Below are 23,075 nucleotides of genomic sequence, written 5' to 3'. Positions count from 1 at the left end.
TAAGGCACCAGGTTACCAAACATTTTCAGAAATAATTTAAAAGAAGCTCAAACAGTGGAAATCTTTATGTTTACAGTTGATACTTGGAGAAATAGACATGGGGGTTAACGTGAAAGATAATCTTGGATATCCTATGAAAAGACAGGAAGTTGTCAGAGTCCCTTTTATAGGGGAGCTTAATAAATATTTGTCAGATTCAATGTCTTAGGTAGGTTCAAGTTGAATTAAAGTGGTTAAGAAAATACTCTTAGGTGAAACTGGTCCAAATTTATGAATATAGGAAAGATGAGCTGCAGAGCTCTCCATTACCACTTAGGAATGGTTAATAGACAGCTACACCACTCTGTGTTGGACTCAGCCATTATAATCCCTGTGCAAAACCCCATTAGCTTTGAGGCACAGAAGAATATTTCAGTAGGGCCTTGAAAGAAGGCATATGAAACTAAGAGGATATTGTGCAAGACTCCACCCTTAAAAAGGGAAGCTCTCTCTTATGTTTACTAAGAAATAGTCAGAATATGGGGCACCTGGGTGACTCAGTTGTTAAGCATCTGCCTTTGGCTCAGGTCATGATCCCAGAGTGCTGGGATGGAGTCCCATGTCAGGCTCCCTGCTCAGCGGGAAGCCTGCTTCTCCCTCTCCCACTCCCCCTGCTTGTGTTCCCTCTCTCGCTGTCTCTCTCTGTAAAATAAATAAAATCTTAAAAAAAAAAAAGAAATAGTCAGAATATACCAAAATACAGATAAAATTCCCTAGCAAAAAATGTGTACATGAGTTTAGAAAAAGACTAGATTTTAGGGAATAGAAAGGAATGGGGTAGAGTGGTAGGAAGCAGGATGAAAAGAGGAAAACTTGCTGGACATTTTGGAGTAGATTCTGAAGAGGGTTGATTCATTTTAAAGAGGTATTGCAGTCCAGCAGAGCAGGCAGCAGGTAGAGAAGGATGTACACTGATTAGGTGGAGCCCAAGGAAAGGAGTGTTTTGGAGTTCTACCTAGTCTTGTTTCTGAAAGGGAGACATGTGGGGCCTCCTCATGGGGCAGGAGGGTGACCATTAAAACTTGTATTGATAAACCACTGGGTGCTAGGTGCTGCACCTAGGGGCTAGGGAATGAAAGATCAAGCAGACATGTTTCCTTTCTTCATCTAATTTATAGTCTAGCCTGGGAGTAAGACTCATACCCAGAGAAAATGGAAGAAGACCCTCTGGGAGCACAGAAGAGATGGGAGCACTGGCACTTGTGGGAGGGTAGAAGATTTTCAGGTCTTCATCCCTTCCTCATGGTCCTTATCCCACCCCATGAGCAATTAGCTGACAACTCTTATGGATTTTACCTCTACTGCTTCTCTTACCTACCCAAATCTCCCTGCCTGAAAGGCCATTCCTTTGTTCCAGGCTCTCATTGCCTTCCATCTGAGTAACTGCAGGTGAGAAACATCCCAGTGTCCTCCATGTCTTCACCTACTCTCTCCAACCTCTCCTTTCTGCTGGTGTCAGGATGGGTGTTGATGGATGCTTCTCCGTCACTGCCAGCGAGTCAATCCAGGGCCAGGAGGACCAGAATTCCCATGTAGGATGCCAGTGCGTATGGGAGGTTCATACTCAATCATCTGGTTAACTGATGATGATCAACAAGGGCTATAGAGTGAGTCCCGAATAAAGAATGACTGTCTTCATATGGCAAATGAAGGACTTTATTATATTAAGAGATAAACTGAACAAGGGGTGGGGGGTGGGGAAACAAGAACGAACCGTTGAATCCTTCCCAATATAGGAATGGGTCAGGTTCCAAAAGCTATTTTCCTAAGTTGGTTGTTGGTTAAACTCAGAGCATATTTTTCCATAGACTCATTTCAGAATTATTTTGCTTATGATGTGGGCTAAAAGACTTTTGTAATCTAGCCTGGAAATAAATTTAATAATTATTGAACTATTATTATTTTTGATGGGAATGAATTAGTTTAAATTCTGAAAGCTAGACTCCTCTGTTACCCTTCTAAACCTTTCATGGTAAGAGGAGTGTATCTGATGGAGAATGCAATGGAGAGTAGATATATGGGGTCCATATTCAGAAGACAAGGCAACCTGTGGGCCAGGGAATCCCTTTACCCTGGCATGTTCAGAGTTTGCCATTGAGTATAGAAGAACATGGTGTTTAGAATGACTCTGTTTGGCTGTAAACATACACAGTATGTAGTTTTTTAAATTGGGTGTTAAACTGGAATGGCTTGCTCCATTCTCTTGGTCTCATGGCTCAAAATCAATCTTAATTTTCTCACTTATGTTATCATATCAATGACTTCAATCCAGTCTATCCAGGGACTTTAAAATGATTCAACTCCTTAGTATAGTATTCAACATGCTTTCGGGCATTATGAAATCTTACTATTTTAGTCTGATTTTACAACTTCTCCTCCCTATTACAAAATGCTGACATAGGGCATATATATTTATAAGTTTTAAGGTGAATCAAGATCCAACCTGCTTTGAGTATTTGGGTACAATTTTGCAATTGCTCTTGAGGTAACTAGGCATTGCAAAATCAAGTTTGAGTATTATAGTACAGGATTTATGAGGGAAGTAGATTATACTAATTAATCTGACATTTAGTCATCTTGTTTTTAAAAAAGTTAGAATCTTTCTGGCAGTAATATTTAAATCCAGATTTCTTTCCACAAGCTAAATTACCAACTTCACTTCAATATGGCATACTTGCACTGACTGCTAATTTCTTTCTCTAGAGTAATTCACATTCTTTACCTCTCATTGTATTTAATACTTGTCAGAGCTCCGGGAAGGACAGATAAAAGGTAAATGCAGACAGCTCTTAAATGTTCAATTTAAGTTCATTTCAGCTACGCATTCCCATGACCTTCCCCTGGACATCCCAATTCCAAGAGTTGCTCTTCCTGACTTGGAGGAAGGAGCTCTCCTTTCTGTGGCTAATGCCCACCACCACCATTTTGTGAATTTCATACTCTTTTATTTCCTCAGGGATGCTTTATAGATACCTCCTTTCTCCTTGTATCTCCAACTTCTCTTTCTACTGGAAATTTTCTTTTGTGGGTAAAATACGTGTAAATTTATCCCATTGTAAGTAAAACAAAACAAAACAAAACACTTTTTCCTATCTTAATACTTTACCTCTTGCTCTCTCTTCACAGGCGTGCTTATTGAAAGTGTGGCTTATTGTCTATGTCTCCACTGGGCCCCCACTTGACATTTGTGGGGCCTCAGGCAAGAGCACAAATGGAGGGCTGCACACTACATGTCTAAATATTTAAAACTTATATTATCAAGTTAACGAGCTGCTAAATAAATGTAACCTATTGTTCCACCTTGATGAATCCTGACCACCTAGAAGGTCAGGATCAAATTTAGAATTCTCAGAGTCCTTGCAGTTCTGGGGTAGAGCATGGTTTTGTAGGGGAGGGTTGGTACTAGACCTCTCATTCATAGCCTGCTTTCCTTGCTGTTCACTTCTGGTTCCATCCCTCATCATGAGGGACCCAGGGTGCATACATGGAGATCCCAGTCCACATATCTAAGACCAGTCCTCATTCCTTCCCTATACTGCAAATGGCTGCAACTCAGCCATTTCACCTTAGGACTGTGCACACTTGTGACATGTTTTGACCTCTGAATAGATTGGACTAGGCCCAGGGGAGGGAGGTCGAAAAGTGAGCATGGGGACTTTGGCAGGGAATTTGGGGTCCTGGATAATCAGAATAGAATCCTGAAGGAGAGTGCGGCCTCCAGTAGGTATGTTCCTTGGCCTCAAGCCCAAGGACTTTTAGTCAGTGGGAGGGTGTAGTTGGAGGAGGGTCAGAGCAGAGCCTTGAAACCTCAGGCCCAGTGAAGTCCCCCTCACCTGGTCTCTAAGGGCACTGGCCTATCATTTTACTTCTCACTCCTTTCATGGCCGAATCAAGCCAATCTAATTCTACCCTCACCAGTTTGCTGCTCTTCTACAGTATCTTTAGATTCCATAGCACAGTCAATACTCTTAATCTGTATCATCTTCTTCCTCTCCTCCTCCTCCTTTTCTTGACCCTCTAGTCATTTTATCTCTGTGTTCTGCACGATGACTTAATTAAAACTCATATAATCAATCACCACTTATCTTGTAAGGAATCTAAAATTTGCAGCTTGACTCAGACCAATTTTCTGGATCCAGGCCCATAAAAACTACAAATTCAACTGAACCCATTAGGTCCTGCCCCTTACTTTGTATTCCCAGTCTCAGAAAATAGCCACCTATCACTTAGATGCACAGGTCAGAAACCCAAGTGTCATTCATGATTCCTCCTACTTCATTCTTCACATCTAATTAGTAACTGTATCTTGTTGATCTAACTCTTAAATATTTCTAGGCTTTTCCCCTACATTTCCATCCCCTTTGCTGTGATACCATTTTAGACCTTTAGTAGCATTTTTAAAAAAATAGCTGAATAGTATCTTAAAAATTCACTGCTATAACTCACTTTCCACTCTGTTGCAAAAATGATTGTCCTAAAATGCAAATATGATCATGTCCTTCCCCTGCTTTTAATCCTTCATTGGAACCTTCATGTTGTTCATGATAAAATTCAGAGTCCTAAACCTGTCTATTGCAAACTTTTCTCCCCATGCCATTCTATCCTTGAGTAGAAACATACTACTTATACCATGCTTTTGGAAGTGTTTCCCACACACTATTTCTTTTCTGAAGATCTTTCCTTCTTCTGGTATCTGGCTACCCCCTTCTGATTCCTCAAGACTCAGCACATTCCTCATCCCTGAAAAGGTATGACTACCCTAGGCCCTACTGGGATGACTTCCATCAGTGCTTACATAACACTATGTGCATGTTCCATCAGAGTATTTTTCACAAGATATTTTAATTGTGTCTTTAACTGAATGGGACCATCATTAGACTGAGCTCCACTGGGTCAGGGAACTCATCTTTCATATTCTTTCCTTCAGCGTTTAGCATTATGCCTGGCAATTAACAGATGTTCAATATAATTGTATGAGGAGTGCCAGGGAAGGTGCTGGGGATATCACGATGGGTGACAGAGCCCATCCCCTGAAATGCTTACTGACTAGAAGGTAATGTCAATTACCAATGCAGGTGAGGTGTTGCTGATGCAGGAGGGAGGATGAATGAGGGAGGAAAGATACTTCTAGGTGGGTGTTCCTAAGTCTTTTAGGGTCATTACATTTGATAAAATCTATTTCTGCAAAAATGTATATATATACATTATGTATATGTAATTTTTTTCATAAAATTTAGTATACTCATAAATTCCCCTGGAACCATCCATGGATTTCCTAAGTGGTTCACCCCTTAGGTCTGGTCAAGAGTTGCCTCTGCCTTATAGCAACTTGCTGTGGCCCTCATCCAGCTGTGTTCCATGGGCACATGCATTTCAGGAGCATTTCAGATGAACTCAAAGGATGGATACAGTTTTGGAAGTTGTACATATGGGAGGAAGGGGGAAGCTAGTTCAGAGGGATGAGCAAAAAAAAAAAAAAAAAAAAAAGTTTAGGGATGGAAAAGCTAGCCAGTTCAAGTGATATGTTTGGAGAAGTAGATTAGGGTCTACAGAAATAAGGTCCTGACTCTCTGAGTTAGGAGTTTTAAACTGACTTGGTGGGATCATGAGGGAGTCATGTTTTTGAGGAGGGCGTGATATAATTTGGCAGATTATAGAGTGGGTTGTAGGGAAAGAAAAGAAAGGTGGGGAGAGGGCTGGGAAGCTGTTGCAGTACTTGAGGAAATAAGTAAAATGGAAGTAACTGGACACAGTGGTTGGGATGGGAAAGGAAGAGATGAATACAAAAGACCTGACTTATATGCCACAGGATTCAGCAAGAGTTTGAGAAGACATCACAGAGTATTCTGATTTATAAGACTGGATGGTGGGAAACTGGCCATGCTGTTAATGAAACAGGGAAGCTGGAGGAAGAATTAATTTGAGGGGGAATAAGATGAGCTCAGATCTGGACATGCTAAATGTAAGGAGCCAGCTGGATATGAAGGTAGCTCTCCCCTCCAAGTCTAAAAGGTTCTAGGATAATCTTGAAGGGTTCTATTCCAGAGTGGTCCTGGAGGTCCCTGAAGCACCTCAAAATAGAAGTCCTTAGGAGGCTGCATATTTCTCACATTTAAACTCTAGAGAGTTAAACTTTTCTGGGCACATCCATCATCCTGCCTGAACTCACTTGGGACTGACCCTTCTTATATTTGTTCTAATTCAGCTGTCTTCTCATTTAAAATTTTGCTTTTAAATTGTTTTATTGCCAGTTTAGCTTCCTCAATTAGCATTATATTTTCTCTTTATGTTAGTTCCCATGCAGATCCTGTGGCCCTGTGGAGAACAAGGCATAGGGTGGGGTAGGCATGGAAGGATGACAAAAGGACAGGACATGGATTCGGGTCACACTTGGAGTTTTAATTTGGTATCCCATGAAACTTCTTGTTAAAATCGGATTTGCTTAAATTTGATTTTAAAAAATGTTGCCTTTTACTAAATTTTCCTTTTGAACATTTTTAACATCTGCTTTTGTTTTAAAAATGGTTGTCTTTTTTTTTTAAAGACATCTTTTACTTTTACCCAAACTTTCTTACCCCCTCACTAGAGACTTCTTTTGGGCAAACTATTTTGATGCTAAACCTCTGAACATCACTCTCACCACTGAGAGATCTGGAATGATGTCTGGATACAGGTAACAGTGACCTGGCATGGACATTAGTCAGATGATTATGACAAAGCCCATGTGATACCAGGATGGATGAAGAAATACGAAAACGAGGGGCAATAATTTCTTCATATTCTGAATTAGTCAGATTATAGTCTGATGAAGAGAACTACTCATTGTTGGTCACCACTGTTCAAAGGGATGTGAAGAAACTGGAGTGACTATAGAAACAAACAACAAAAATGATTAAAGGGTTGGAAAATATGTTCCATGATGAAAGATGAAAAGCTTTTTGATGTCTTGGGAATGGAAGACAAAGGTGGGACATGATTCTGAGAGGTGTTTTATAAGGGGATGTTTGATGGAGAAATAGGACACTAGAATGTATGATAAAGGAAGATTGTGAATAAACCTAAGAGAAGAAAAAAAATTCCCTCGTTTAGATAATTTAGGCAAGAGTCAACTTTTTACCCTTTCCTGTACCCTTGTCAGACATTAATAATTAATCACAACACTCTTTTCTGCAGTTTGGGTCAACCCTCAAACATCCTCAACCCAGAATTTCAAGTAGCCTCTACCACTCCTTTGAAACTACCTAGCCCTTTGAAACTTTTACATAAGAAGAAACCCATCTGCTACTCTAGCTGTAGACATTTCACTTTCTGATGGCTAGAGGTCTTACCAGATGATTTCTCAAAGATTTTTGCAGAACCATGGCTCTACTAAATAGTTTGCTTCATGAGTTTAATGAGAAATAGACTTAATTTATAAACAATAATAGATCTTGACCCTTTGAGCAAATTGGGACATAGTTGGAATGCTTTTAGTGAAGGAGTGGGGATTTTGCTACTAATTTAACAGAGAGTTGAGTTGTCTTCTCAAACAAGCTCTTCACAGACAGCCTTGAAGATCTCATAATGCTGATAAGCTTGAGCAACAAAAAAATATGTATGGATGGAACTAGTTATAAGGGAACAGTTTCTACTAGGACCGTCTTTTTAAAATGTACTATTTGACCCAGAAAAAAAAACATTGAGCTCTAGGTTGACCAACAATGCTGAATGGCTGAAGAAGGCATTATGATGCACTAATGAAGCTAATTGAAATCTCTGCTTTTTCTGTAGTTCTTTATGTGTTGTTATGAAAAAAAAAAAAAACCAAAAAACCGATGAGCAGTGGTATTCTGACACTGAGTCTCTGTGAGGTAAACAGTGATAAATGGCAGATCAGGAAGCTGAAGGGCAGAAATCAATACTTGCTGTTACTTGGTAGTAAATTATGAGAAGCTTTGGATGAAAGGGGACAGATATTGTTTTTCAAATCACACTGTTTGAACTTCAGTTGTTTATAAATTTCTTCTTTCCCTGTGGGTCTAAATTTCTATATTTGCCATATATACCCTAAACATATGGCGATATATATCAGGTCAATTAAAAAGGTGGCAGGTAACTCCACCTGTTAATATTTGAATTTTATTCTCTACCATCTGATTTCTCCAACTTTTCTAATGATGAATAGCAGAGTTGCTTTGTTAAAAGAAAGCTTTTGGATCACAAAAATGGATTAAAATAAAATAAAAGGAACTAATTGTGCTTTAAAAAAAACCTTAAGAATTTCCTGATGCTAAGTTTCAAGGGCAGCATCTTCTTTGGTGCCATTTGGCTCAGAAACACACATTCTGGAGTTACTAAATTTTAAATAAAAAAATAAGAAAGATTTAAAAAAAGCCATTTCTTCCAATGAGGTCAGCAACAATTTTTACCATATTTTAGACAAATTCACCATGTTCCGCCAAGTCACACATTTACATATACCAACCTGAAATTTCATCCCTGAAACATAATAAAGAAAACAAAATCAGTCTTCAAAGATGTTCTTGCTTTCTTGTTTTTTTTTTTTTTTTTGTGGCAGTAGTTGACCTTTAGTGTTTATTGATTTTCCTGTCTTTTCCTGATTTATAATCCCTCCCTCCCTTTTTTAAGAAATGTATGCAACCCCATTGGAGGAGATGTCTTGCAGCCTGTCACTAGGGTACACGGTGTTTTTATTGCTGTTTACCTGAGGTAGCTACCAGGTGCTTTCGAGAACAAGCTCAGATGGGGTCTCCAGAGTCAAGATTACAGAGAGAATATAGCCACCACAGTGCCCTCTTTCACCCAGGAGCACTGCAACCACAGAGGGAAGGGTTGGCTCTTTTTGCCCCCGTATCCTGTGGGCCTACGGACTGCACGCTTACCTGACCAACCTTAGACCAGAGCTCAGAAGGAAGGGAAGCCTCCTGCCAGACTTGATAATGACTATTTTGAATAAAAGAGAGAGCGAGCATGGGAGAGAGAGCGAGCAACCAGGAGAGACTTACAGACCTTGGTGTTGTAAGGCAGAGAAATGAAATGATGGTTTGAGGGGCTCTGACTTAAGGCCAGATCATAAATACTGCCGAGACATGATCTAATTAACACCAAGTGTACCACTTTTGACTGTAAGTACCTTGAGGGCTTGTTTCATCAATTTTTCCTCCATTATTTTCCCAGACCCAACATATTGCCTGGCTCATAGTAGACATTGAATAAACATGCAGTGAACAAGTTAAATAAGAGAATAAATACAAGGATCTTAACTTAAAATGAAGGAGAAATGGACTTACATTAAAGCATCAGGGATATAGGGTATATCTGCAGGGGAATTTCTTGGCAAGGAATATTATTGAAGTCTCTTATTGGTTATTGAGGAAGTTTCATATAGTCTAAGGAGATGCATGGTCACAACAGAATTTCAACAATTCTGAGATGAGTTCCTTGGAGGAGGGCGTGGATTAACTATTCACAGGCTCTCATCCTTCCCTTGACTTTGAGAGTTCTGATTCTTAGGAAGGTACCTCTTTCTCTGCTCCCTCAACTGGCTGTGTTTATTTTCCCAGAAAATTCTAATTTCCTTATAGTCCCTGAAGTACAGAAGCCACTCATTCTGAAGTATTTTTGAGAATATGGTACTGGCAAATGCTTTTTCAGAGCAAAGATGATACCTTCTCAAACAAATTAATGGTGCTATCTACTGAGGTGCATGAAGGCCGAAAATGTGGGAAGGCCCAAAGACCTCCCTGCTAAAAAATATAGTGTATCATTATGTCCTGGTGTTAGCTAGCAAGTGTTAAAAAACAGAAGTCAGAAGCTACTCCCACTTTCTTCTTCTTTTTTTTTGCATTGGCATCTGTTGACCTATATTGTGCATTCTGTGTAAATTCCATATGCCAGAGAAATTCAAGAGTAAAAAGGTCATGCGAAGGTAGAGTGTGGGTTGGAGAGGACCCAGAATAAAAGGATCCCAAATAACAAGACAGTTTATCAAGATATAAGCAATGATTTCTGATTTTTTTCAACCAGACAATAAATAAACCCAGAGGATGCTCTATCAGTCTTGGATCAATAAGGCATATTTTACAATAAGAAAAATAATACACTTCCCTTGTCTGGGTGCCTCTTGACTTCTTCTATCTTGGGGCTACCTGTGAGTTGGCAAAGCTTGCCAGCGGCTTAATGATGGACCCTTTAGAGCTTTGAGATCAAGAGCCAACCCTTAAGGAGTGCTACTTGTTAACCCAGTTAACAAATAAGATTCACATCCTTGTCCTAATGAGTGGCTGGTTTCCAGTCTGTTATTTCACACTTTGACACTAGATGTCAGAGAAAGACTTAGCCTTCTAATTTGTGGGTCTCACCCTGCTTCAGCAGAAAAAAAGACTGCCTTGTGAGAGAAATCAGGTATCGAAAATTGGCAGATTTCCCACTGTGAGCCACTGGGGACACCAGGGTTTTTATGCCAAAACATCACTACCCCACTCATGTCCTGTTAGATGTACTTTCTATAATATTAAATCCCATGTACAGAATGGATTAGATCAAGGTCGCTGCTTAGAAATAGATTTTTGGCAGGGGGTGGGGAAACGACAACCACCAATTTAGTCTTCCAATTTTACAAAACATATTCAATTTTACTTGGAAATAAAAGAAATAAAAGATATAACATGGTCATGCTCTTATAATCCTTTTTATTAGTGAATTAGGAAATAGCCAAACCAATTAGAAATTGCATGAAAGTCTTATAAGATCATTTTAATATTCTGTGGTAGTTCCTTTCATTTTGTAAAAACAGCATTTTGTTTTAAATGATATTAAGTAAAAATGCGGTTTTATTAGAGTTGTTATTTTAGTTATATTGCCCGATTCCCAAGGCTTTTAGCCCCTTAGCAGGCTTTCTGATGTCATAAAAAAATAGCGTGCTTTCTCATTACTAGGGATGGCACATTCAAAAAATTTTTCTTTTCTCTGTTTTGTTTTGTTTTTGACCTGAAAGAAGGCAATGTGAACAAACTGGAATCGGGCAAGACAGTGGTTAAGGACAAAGCCAGAAAAGGATATGTGGTTTTCCTCATCATGCACATTTTCCCCCCCAATTCCGAAGGGTCACGGCCATCGTGTTCTCAACCATCCTTTGGAAATAACTAGTCATCTACCCACCCAAGGTTAAAAAGAGCACTCTTACAGTGAAAGAGGGTTCACTCAGACATGGAGTAGCAGCCCTGCTGTGGAAGATATTCCAGGATTTCTCTTGGTGATTCTAGAAGCCATTATGTCATCATCAAAAATAGCATTATTAATATTGCATGGGTGTGCCCTTTATTTATTTGTGAACTGGGTGCTGTGGAAGGCACAGGGAACACCAAAAGGAAGAGACAGAACTTCTCTGAAGGCTCATGATGGAGACAGGAGAGAAAAATCATTCTAACACCCGTGACAATATTTACAATGATCGCTGGTTGTCATGGTCAGCAACCTCGACAGCCCCAGCCTCTTGGAACTTTCAGATAAAAGTTGATGTGGACAAATAATAGAAACAATTTCCCTGTGAAACTCAGATTAGAGGATTACTCAGACAGGATTAAAATATGGAGGGCTGTCAGTACCATTAATTATGGATTTATTGACTGATTTATTGATTTATTTTTTTAAAAATCACTCATATGGCACATACTATGAGCCAGGCATCATTCTAAAAATTTTGTGACTATCAATACATTTCATCCTTAAAATAACCCTGCTAAATAGGTACCAGTATTAGTCCCATGTTACAGATAAGAAAACTGAGGCACAAAGACGTTAACTGGCTTGCCAAGTATTGACAGGTAGGGCCAGAATCCAACGGAGCCTGTCTCACCTTTTCTTCTACCCAACCTGAACTCCTACCTAATAACATGTGCTTTTTCTCTTCTACCCTGAAAGAGCACTGTAGGGTTTAACAGATTATGATTTTGCAGTCAGTCAGATCTGTGTGTGACTCTTAGCTCTGCTACTTAATAAATGTGAATTTGGGACAATTTTTAACCTCTTTGAGCCTAGCCTTTCTTATAGGGAATAATGATAACCATTTCCCACAGTTGTTGGGAGAATAAAAGGAAATATCATAGTAAGATTACATAGATTCGATAAATGCTCTTGCTTCCTATGGGAAAGCCAACTCCAATCACCCCCACTGATTCTGGCCTGATGATCATGCCCAGTGGATTTCTTCCCATTCTGCAGAGGGTTGACCTGTGTAACCAGTAGGATATTGCAGAAATGTCAGAGTGACTTCTGAAGCCAGGTCATAAAGGATATAGCAGCTTCTCCCTGGCTCCCTCCTTGATCAGCCAGTCTGGAGAGAGCCAGCTATCACATCCAAGGCCCCTCAGGCAGCCCCAGTGGAAAACTCCACATGGTGCCAGAAGCCTCCTCACCAATCGCCAGCATCAGCTTCCCAGCTGTGTGAGGGAGCCATCTTAGAAGCAGACTCTCAGCTCCAGTCGAGCCTTCAGGTGATAGCAGTCCTGGCCAAGATCTTGTTTAAAACCTCGAAGAGACTCTGAGCCAGAACCACCCAGCCGAGCCCCTTCCAGATTCCTGACCCACAGAAACTGTGTGAGATAGTGTTTGTTGCTATTCTAGGCCACTAGGTTTGGGATAGTTTCTTACACAGCCATAGGCAACTAATACACTTTCCCTCACCTATTCTTTCTCCAATATATCAAACTAGACTCTTTTCTTGTCTCCATTTCTCACAGAACATTCTGCTCCAGAAATAAATTCAGTGGATGGAGTTTGTCCTGAGAACCCACCTATAGTCCATTTCACCTTTTTTTTTTTTTTCTGTCAATGACCAACTTCCCCACCCTGCTGATAGCTGGAAGGTTCTCAGCATCCTCATGTGGTTGACCATTCTTCACTGGCATTCAGTTGCCCCCTAGGCATTTGTGCATGTGAGCTTTCCTGTGTCTCTTTGTGGGGATAGTAGGTTGTAATAGTGGATATAGATGATAAAAAGCCTTAACAGCATGGTGAGTATCTGTCTCAGGGTGAGGTCCTACAGGTAGAAGTGGTGGAGCTGATAGTTTGGGGGAAACCCCTACTAGGTAAGTTGCTTTCAGGAAGATGATTCCTGAAAGTATTAAGTCGTATGGATGTCTCTATGTGCACAATGTGGTGTATAAAAGGGACTTGCCTGGAAGTTTGAAAAGCCTGTAAAACTGAAAGCTTTCAGCACTTTTGGGGTGTTCCTAATATAACTTTCTTTGGCCAGCTTTCAGTTTAAGCCTGAAGCTTATCATGACCTAGGTGCTGGCCCAGAATATCCAACCTACCACCATTCAACTCCCTGTGCTGATGGGATATCCAGACATGCTAGATTTGGTGAACCCAAGTCCCTGAGGAGATCCCACTAGTTGGAACAAAGGTGTTTACTGGAAAGAGGCAGGAGTTTGAAATCAGACAGACCTGGACAGTATCCCTTTAGACCTGAACAACCGGGGTCTCTGTCCTGGGCCCTGAAACTCAAAAGGGTTCTGCTCTGGGGAGAGTCCAAGGGGCCAAGGGGACATTCTTGCCTGAATCCCAGACCCCTCCTAAACCACACTTTGGGTACTAGGGGCCTAGGATTTCCTGCCCAAAGATACAAAACGTCCTTCTGAGATTCTTCCCAAGGGTTGACCCCTTGGCTTCCTTGGCTTGAGGAATGAGCAAGGGATGGTTGTTCGGGGTAAGGGGGTGGGGCTGAGCTTGGACCTAAGGGCTAGGGTGTCCACACACATGAGTGTGAAGTTCTTTGTGGTGCAGGATGGAGCAGAGTGGGAAGAGAAATGTGGCTTGAGTCTTCCCTTTAAACTCTTGTCCTGGGCCCTGCAAATATGAGGTATAGGTCTGGACCCAAGTTTGAGTAATTCCTTGTAAGTTAAAATAAAATACAAATTCCTGGTAGTAGCCTTTGGGATCTGGCTCCACCTACCTCTCCAATTCATCTTTACCAATCCTTCCTTGCTCGCTGCAACCAGCCCAATCAGGACTTTCTATCCTGAGAGAATGTCAGGACTAGTCCCCTCTTGGGGTTCTTGCACCTGCTGTTCTCTCTGCCTGGAATCTTCTTTCCACAGGTCTTCACTTGATTGGTTCGCTCTCATCATTCAGATTCCAACTCAATGGCAACTACTTGGAGAGGCTTTCATTTATCAACCAGTTTAAATGAAAGTCTTCCCACTGCACCTTCCCTGTTATACTTTATGATACCTGCATGCTCTCATCTTAATAGCATTTATCATTATCTGAATTGTCTCATTCATTTCTTTGTTCACTTGTTTTTTGATCCCCCACCTATCTTGCATGTTACATATGTTTCATGAGAGCAGGATTGTTTTGCTCACTTGCTGTTCCCAACTGCTTTGAAGAGTACTTGGCATATAGTAGTTGCTCAAGAAATATCTCAGTGAATGAACTTCTCAGACTTTGTTTTGTTGGCTATAAATGAGACTATGCATAATCATCGTGTACAAATCATGTACAGATCTGAAACAATAGACAAGGACCCAGCCCACATTCCTGGTATGTATTAGGAATCCCCAAATTTTATTTTCCATTCTCTCTTGCCCATATGGCAAATTTATCTCACGTTTACTAGAACGATAAGAATTCTATGACTCTACCCTGGTTCCCGCTCTGCACTACTCTACTATCCTCCACCTCTTCCCTTTCTTGTTCTGCTTTAATTTCCCTTGTCTACCCCCCTACCCCGCCTGCTTCTTTTCTGGTCTCAACAGTTGTTAGTGTAAGTGTGTCCCCTGGTGGCCACATCAGATATAGCACATTGTGGAGATTGGGAGGATGCTCGTGAAGGAGAGACCTATATATGAGTCGTTCTCAAGCAGTTTCAAGAACCCCTCATTCAGATGAAAGTCAGGCACAGAAACTATGGTCTCCATATATATTCATTGTAAAAGCCACATCCACCTCTCTGATCTCACTCTCTGCTTCAGTTCAAGATCTAGAATCTCATCTGGATCGTTACCTTCTTTCATCTGAGAGACCAGCCTCTAATTGACTCCCCTTCTACATATTCTCCTTTTTCAAGTAGGCCATCATTTTCCTAAAGCTCAGATTTTCTCAGACCATTTTTCTCTGCTCATAAACATTCAATGGCTCTCTATTATTTGAAGAATAAAGTCCCATCTCCTCAGCCTGGCATCCTAGACACCTCAAAGTCTGCGTTCAACCCGACTTTGAAGTTTCCATCTCTCTACTCTTTCCCCTGCCTCCTTCACCTTCACCTGCTTTTGTTTATGCATCTTGACTACTTCTCAGAAATATGCATCCACTTCACCCATGCCATGTCGACCTTCATGCTGTTATCCCTGTCTGAAATGCTGTCCCCTCACTTTTCCCTGCCAGTTTAATCTCATGTTTCTCAAAGCCAGCTCAAGGATCTGACTTCCGTGAACTGCCTCCTGCTCTCATACCCCTCTTGAGATCCACCGTTCCCACAAACCATTGTTCATGTTTCGTCCGTGACAATTATGCAGGTCTTATCATTGGTTTGATTTTTACAGGCTTGCCTTCACCAGGTTTGTAAGTTTCTTTAGGGCAGGGATGGTGTTTCATCTGCTTTAACAGTGCCATGACCTACATGGTAGGTCAATAATAGTTGCTGAATGGGCAAATGAATATCAAGGCTCAGGCTGTAGTCTATGTTTTCTGGAGCCCAGTCATACTGGTCTGAGAAGTAAAAGACCACATATGGTGATGTTGGGACAGAATCTTTGAAATTGGGACTGCTTTGGGAAATCTCGGATGCATAGTTACTCTGAACTGGAAGTAGGGTCTCCACTGCTGTTCTTTGAGTGGAGCTTCCTTAGGTGAAAGATGCACACAATCATTCCTGAATCTCTTTCTTTACATTGCGAAGATGAGGGTGAGGATCTTGGGATAATGTCTCCTTTACTCTGATATGTCAACGTAAAGGCAAAATATAAAAGTTGATATTGTTAGAATATTAATCACATGTATATGGGAAATTGTATTCCTGCAACACTCTATCTTTCCCAAAATTTAACTGAGTTTTGTATTTCTTTAGTTTGTATCCCAAGGTAACTATATGTTGTAAATAGTTGAGATGAGCAAGACTGATGCTATGATATAATCCCTTAACTGATTTTGAGACAAAGGACTTAGTCATATCTAATGGACACAACACAGTTCTAGAGATTCAGTAACTAGATACTAAATTTATCTTTTTTCTGAGTCACTTTGTTGTGTCTGTTAATGATCTTTTGTCTCAGTTTTCTCATCTGAAATTTGGAAATATCTGATTTCTGATATTACCAACAAGTTAGGTGTCTAATAAACACTGATTGAGTCACACCCATGACATTGAACATTTTGCAGAAAAATGCCAATTGTCTTAGAAAAAGTTAAATTTGAACTTACATACTTGGGACCTGTCTTTCTGCCCAAAGACCTATATACCCTGAGGCCAGTATTCTAGAGTGCACTGTCTTTTGCTGTTCTTCTTGGTTGCTGGGGAGGATGTGTGCCTGGTTCAGAGAATGACCTTCCTACATTCTTTGATTGATTAGATACATAGTTTTTACACACTAGATCCCCTTCCTGTTCAGAAGACAGCAGCAGGTAGTTAAATTTGGAATATCTACTGTCAAGCTCTATACAGGGGGCTAAGTCAGGCCAAGTCCCAACAACCCAACCTTAATAGGAGAGCCAAACCAGCTAAAGAGACTTGTGGGAGCCACTGGGCCAGTCTCTGGGTTTCTGTCTCTATTTCTGGATGGAAGAATATACTTTTTAAAAAAAGGCACCAACTATACTACATATAACCACTTGCATTATGTGGTTTAATAAATAAGACATGCTATAAATATTTAGCTCTATGGCTTATAGTAATGTAAACTAAATGCTTGAGTATGATTTTTAGAGTAATTGGAGTCTGGTGGGTCTGGAGCAGGTTTCCATATTCCCCAGGGCTTTTTGAATAATCCTAGGCCAATCTTGGATCTTTAGTACTCTAAAGACCAATTAAATGGGGCTTGTTCTCGACTGTCCAGAACAACCTTTCATTTGGCACTGATTTGTCAAAGACCTTCAAAGCCATCTTGGGGCCAAGGTTCAGAGATTTCTTAAGGACACTAGCTAGAACTTCGCATTCTTAGGCCCACCATGAGAAGAAAGTGCTCCTGAAGGCCCACCATGGGTCAAATCTTTCATGCCTATGTCAACTTGTAGAATTAATCCAACCATCCCAGCCACTACTCAGAAGACAGTGTATAATAAATATCATGTTCTTGCAAACATATACCCCTCTGTATGGCTCTGCAGTTTAGACTACCACCCATAAGAATAAAGCCAAAGTCTGCATCAAGAGCATTGTGTATGTTCTCTGGAAAATAGTTCATATCTCACTACAGTCTTCTCACAACCAGATCAAGTCTGAGATAAACAGCCAGTTGTATGATGTATGGTTCTTTGTTTTATTTGAAGGTGTTTTTCAAGCACACTACCCATCAATACTACTACAGGTCCTGGAGTAACTGGGGAGTACCCACACTTAAGCTATATATGCTTTCATAACTCTCCCCAAGTTCAGGGTACTTGCCCACCAGGGTACTTGCTGCCATGAAGTAAGCAACTGCAGAGCCATGCAAACAAATTTACAGAGGAGGCTGGGAACGTGGACACTGGTGTCCTCTGTCCTGAAAGCGAACAATGTCTTCCATAATATAGACGCAGTCTTGGCCAAATGTATATTCAGCAGTATGTTCCTCTCAACCCTGTTTGAAGGAGATAACGGATAATGCTATTCCACCAGTTGTGTGAGGTGGGAGAGGGTCAAGAAAGCATTTGCAGCTTAGAGCACAGGCTGTAAGATGCATCCAATCTTAATGCAATCCTAAGTCCCTGGGCGAGAGCCACATGAACAGAATTTGTAACCAGCAAATAAATTTTTTATTGTAAGTTAATTTCTGTGTGAGATGGAGCTTGTGTGAATGAATTATAGAGAGGTAGAGAGGAAAAGAGGGGGGCAGGAGAGAGAGGAAAGTGGGAAAGACAAAGAGAAAGATGAACGAGAACCAGTAATGGTAGGGAGAGAAAAAAGAAAAGCAATATAAAACAAAGAGGGGGTATAAACGAAGTAATAACTTCTGGTGATTTCAGAGATACATCACACATAGAACTGGGGGAAAGAAGGGATTAGGACAGTTCAGGGGGAGTTGAGAGTGGTTGTGGACAGAAGAATGAGAGATGAAATGAATAACAGGAAAACAAATGGAAAAGGCAAAGGTAAACCACTTCAAGAAATAGGTAGGAAACAAGATGTGCATTTGGAATTTAAACGAATTTTTGTGTCTCCCCAGTTTTTCACTTACAATGTGTTCTGCCGATGACAGTCTAATTCCCAATTAAGATATGCTAATAAGGCTGACCACATACCATAGACTCGCCATGCCTGATAAGCAGCTTATTTTCTTTTTGGGTTGGGGGGAAGGCAGTTATCTTGTCTTTCCACATCTAAGTTTCTCATTGGCATTCCTCCTCCAAAGACACAAAAATCACCACATATTGTTCTAACAAATATTTATTTTAGTCTAATACACTTTCATCTCTGGTGAATTGACTACTAACTGCTCATAGAAACTTCGTATTCCTCCATCGGCTTTCAGTTACTTTGACCAAGAATAATATTCACACAAATCTCTTTTATTAATGGGGAAAATTGATTTCATTCTGGTCTATTTATCTGTGGATAAGTATAATTGTTTTTCAGTATAGAAAGCATCTCAGGAGGCTGCAAATATGCCTTAGAAGTAACATGGAGAGAAAAGGGGGAAGTCGTGCCACAGAGTCAGCTTGCTGACCTGCGAATAACATACAATGAGTATGAACCGAACCGTGGTAATGGAATGAAAATCTGGATTGTCTTTCAAGGGATGTCAGCAAGAGCTTTAGAAACTGACAGCAAGACTTAACATATGTAGCAACCGGTTGCTGAGCGTCCAAACATTTTGAAAGGCGTTGTCCACACATCATCCCATTTCCCAGAGGTGGAACTCACCCTTTCCATGTGCATATTTCTCTAGTGACAGTCCCTGCCCCACGGTTCTGCAGGAACCCAAGGGCCCTTCCTGAGGGCTGCTGGCATTCCCAGGAATTGCTTATATTCTCCAAATGTTACTGCCAAGCTCTTGCTGCAGGATTATCCCAGATTTCCTCTGCTGGGCTCACTCTCACCTCTGTGGTGCACCAACATCTCTGGTCCAGGCAAACTGTCATCACAGAGAGCCTTCCTTTATTTCCCAAGCTGACACCAACATACATAAAGATATACAGACTAGTGGTGAAGATTATGAGCTTTGTGGTCGGATTTCATAAGCCCAGATTCAGGCTCTGACCGTTATGAGTTGCTTGGCCTTAAACAGGTTACATAACCTGTCTGTAGCTCAGTTTCTTCATCTGTGAAGTGGGGGTGATAAGAGTAATTCCTTCCAGGAGTAGCTCTGGGAATCAATGAGTTAATGATAGGTGGGGCTTCCAGAAATGGACCAGGCACATGGTAAGCCCTCAATGTTATTTATGACTAGTGAGAGGTTGTAACTGTGTAGAAACTTTACCAAAGACTTTAGGTTATAAGAAAATTACAACCCGGGGAAGAACAGTGTGAAACTGGCTATGAGATATTTTTGCAACTATAGAAGCTGTCGCAGAGCCTCTGATGGGGTATTTCCCTCTCCATCCTCAGCCTGCGCTGCTCTCCTGCTGGAGTCACGCTCTTCCAGCTCACATTCCTCCCTCCTCTCCCAGGTACTCCCCATCCCCCATCCTGGACCACAGTCCCTAATCTCTGAGTCCCGAGGAAGCCCCCAATCAGTAAACAGCGCAACAGTCTCTACACTCCTGCTGGACAACACTTTCACTTAACACTATTTATAAGCCTTAGGTCTTCAAAGGCTTAATCCCTTCTCTGGGATTGGACACTGGGCCTCGGATTTGCATAACCACAAATCCCATTCAAGAAATCACCCGCCCCCCCGCCCCCACCGTGCCCCGTCTCAACAAAACAACAGTCTCTTCCTAAAGATGAATTCTGGCATTGCCGGGATGGAGACAGGCCTGGGGGAAGTGGGAGCCTATCCCGAGGCTCAGGATTTATCCATTGGCATTGAAAATATTAAATATGTATCCTTTGACTAAGACAAGGTTGTTTGGAGCCCGTGAAGCATGTTTGGTGTTGCTGATGATCATCACCTAGAGGAAAAAAATCTGAGATGTTTCAAGAAAAGGGATGGATAAAGAGATGCATTTGACAGCAATGACTCTGAGAACTGCCCCTTGGAAATCACGTAATGAAGCTGGAGATGGAAAGCAAAGATCACATATTCCTTCCCTCCACTTCTCCTCACTGCAAAACATACCAGGTTTATGCTCTAATCACCCTGGCCTGCATTTCCATCCCTCTGCAGAATAGTTTTCTTGAAAACCATTACATGCTCCATGTTGCTGCATCCAATGGCTTTTCTTTTCTTTTCTTTTTTTTATTCTTATGTTAATCCCCATACATTACATCATTAGTTTTAGATGAAGTGTTCCATGATTCATTGTTTGTGTATAACACCCAGTGCTCCATGCAGAATGTGCCCTCCTCAATACCCACCACCAGGCTAACCCATCCTCCCACCCCCCTCCCCTCTAGAACCCTCAGTTTGTTTTTCAGAGTCCATCGTCTCTCATGGTTCGTCTACCCCTCCGATTTCCCCCGCTTCATTCTTCCCCTCCCGCTACCTTCTTCTTCTTTTTCTTTCCTTAACATATATTGCGTTATTTGTTTCAGAGGTACAGATCTGAGATTCAACAGTCTTGCACAATTCACAGCGCTTACCAGAGCACATACCCTCCCCAGTGTCTATCACCCAGTCACCCCATCCCTCCCACCCCACCCCCCCTCCAGCAACCCTCAGTTTGTTTCCTGCAATTAAGAATTCCTCATATCAGTGAGATCATATGATACATGTCTTTCTCTGTTTGACTTATTTCACTCAACATAATACCCTCCAGTTCCATCCACGTTGTTGCAAATGGCAAGATCTCATTCCTTTTGATGGCTGCATAATATTCCATTATATATATATATATATATATATATATATATATATATATATATATATATACCACATCTTCTTTATCCATTCATCTGTTGATGGACATCTTGGCTCTTTCCACAGTTTGGCTATTGTGGACATTGCTGCTATAAACATCGGGGTGCATGTACCCCTTCGGATCCCTACTTTTGTATCTTTCGGGTAAATACCCAGTAGTGCAATTGCTGGATCATATGGTAGCTCTATTTTCAACTTTTTGAGGAACCTCCATACTGTTTTCCAGAGTGGCTGCACCAGCTTGCATTCCCACAAACAGTGTAGGAGGGTTCCCCTTTCTCCGCATCCCCGCCAACATCTGTTGTTTCCTGACTTGTTAATTTTAGCCATTCTGACTGGTGTGAGGTGGTATCTCATTGAGGTTTTGATTTGGATTTCCCTGATGCCGAGCGATATTGAGCACCTTTTCATGTGTCTGTTGGCCATTTGGATGTCCTCTTTGGAAAAATGTCTGTTCATGTCTTCTGCCCATTTCTTGATTGGATTCTTTGTTCTTTGGGTGTTGAGTTTGATGAGTTCTTTATAGATTTTGGATACTAGCCCTTTATCTGATATGTCATTTGCAAATATCTTCTCCCATTCTGTCGGTTGTCTTTTGGTTTTGTTGACTGTTTCCTTTGCTTTGCAAAACCTTCTTATCTTGATGAAGTCCCAATAGTTCATTTTTGCCCTTGCTTCCCTTGCCTTTGGCGATGTTTCTAGGAAGAAGTTGCTTTGGCTGAGGTCAAAGAAGTTGCTGCCTGTGTTCTCCTTTAGGATTTTGATGGACTCCTGTCTCACATTGAGGTCTTTCAACCATTTGGAGTCTATTTTTGTGTGTGGTGTAAGGAAATGGTCCAGTTTCATTCTTCTGCATGTGGCTATCCAATTTTCCCAACACCATTTGTTGAAGAGACTATCTTTGTTCCATTGGACATTCTTTCCTGCTTTGTCAAAGATAAGTTGATCATAGAGTTGAGGGTCCATTTCTGGGCTCTCTATTCTGTTCCATTGATCTATGTGTCTGTTTTTGTGCCAGTACCATGCTGTCTTGATGATGACAGCTTTGTAATAGAGCTGGAAGTCCGGAATTGTGATGCTGCCAGCTTTGCTTTTCTTTTTCAACATTCCTCTGGCTATGCGGGGTCTTTTCTGGTTCCATACAAATTTTAGGATTATTTGTTCCATTTCTTTGAAAAAAGTGGATGGTATTTTGATGGGGATTGCATTGAATGTGTAGATTGCTCTAGGTAGCATTGACATCTTCACAATATTTGTTCTTCCAATCCATGAGCATGGAACGTTTTTCCATTTCTTTGTGTCTTCCTCAATTTCTTTCATGAGTATTTTATAGTTTTCTGAGTACAGATCCTTTGTCTCTTTGGTTAGATTTATTCCTAGGTATCTTATGGTTTTGGGTGCAATTGTAAATGGGATCGACTCCTTAATTTCTCTTTCTTCTGTCTTGTTGTTGGTGTATAGGAATGCCACTGACTTCTGTGCATTGATTTTATATCCTGCCACTTTACTGAATTCCTGTATGAGTTCTAGCAGTTTTGGGGTGGAGTCTTTTGGGTTTTCCACATAAAGTATCATATCATCTGCAAAGAGTGAGAGTTTGACTTCTTCTTTGCCAATTTGGATGCCTTTGATTCCTTTCTGTTGTCTGATTGCTGTGGCTAGGACTTCCAATACTATGTTGAATAGCAGTGGTGATAGTGGACATCCCTGACGCGTTCCTGACCTTAGGGGGAAAGCTCTCAGTTATTCCCCATTGAGAATGATATTCGCTGTAGGTTTTTCATAGATGGCTTTTATGATATTGAGGTGTGTACCCTCTATCCCTATACTCTGAAGAGTTTTGATCAAGAAAGGATGCTGTACTTTGTCAAAAGC

Source organism: Mirounga angustirostris, unplaced genomic scaffold, assembly GCF_029215605.1.
Source record: "Mirounga angustirostris isolate CCGP_5_RB_7025 unplaced genomic scaffold, mMirAng1.0.hap1 SCAF_5, whole genome shotgun sequence".
NCBI lineage: Eukaryota > Metazoa > Chordata > Mammalia > Carnivora > Phocidae > Mirounga > Mirounga angustirostris.
Note: the sequence above shows the minus strand (reverse complement) of the source record.